This window comes from Apium graveolens, chromosome 9, assembly GCF_009905375.1.
Source record: "Apium graveolens cultivar Ventura chromosome 9, ASM990537v1, whole genome shotgun sequence".
Classification (NCBI taxonomy): Eukaryota; Viridiplantae; Streptophyta; class Magnoliopsida; order Apiales; family Apiaceae; genus Apium; species Apium graveolens.
In genome coordinates this window covers 21,080,498-21,081,314 of record NC_133655.1, presented here as the reverse complement: position 1 = coordinate 21,081,314, position 817 = coordinate 21,080,498, and positions in this window count along the sequence as shown.

Sequence of the window (817 nt, the reverse complement as noted above, 5' to 3'; positions counted from 1 at the left end):
ATCAGAATTGAGGTTGAATATGAGGTCGTGAATCATGTTCGAAATCTTTCGAACAGGAGCCAGAAAAACACCCATCAGATAGACCATGATTTAGGTCAAAATCCTGGTCGTGAATCAAGCTCTTAATCTTTCGAACAGAGATAAAAAAGGGCCAAGAATTTCAAAAAAGATCCAGGTCGTAAAATCGACTAGGATCCAGGTTGAACTCCTGGTCGTAAATCCAAGTCAAAGTTTTACGAACATGAGTCAAAAGGTGGCAAAAATTTAGACCAAGATCCAGGTCGTAAACTCGACTAGGATCCAAGTCAAAATCCTGGTCATGAATCCTAGTTGAAGTTTCACGAACGGAATCATATGGCGGCCAAAATTTCGACCAGGATCCGGGTCGTTAACTCGACTAGGATCCAGGTCGAAATCCTAGTCGAAATTATTCGACCAGGGCTCAGGAGCTGGCCCAAAATTCGACTAGGATCCAGGTCTAAATTTCGACTAGGATACTGGTCGAAAAAGGGCTGAAAATTTCAAAGAAATTCCGAAAATTGGGGAAAATTACTGGAAATAACTAAAAATTCCCAAAAAATAGGGAAAAACAAGCGAAAAATCCCAGAAAATTTGGGAAAATTAGAAAATAATTTTCAAAAATTATTTTTCAAATATTAAAGAAATAATATATGTTAGTATCAGAATATTCTTGAAAATTAGGAAAAAATCCCAGAAATTAAGGAAAAATTCCTAAAAAATACCAGGAAGTTCCTAAAAAGAATGAAAAGGGTAAGGAAAATAATAGGGAAGTTCTAAAAACACCTCTGAAGCCACA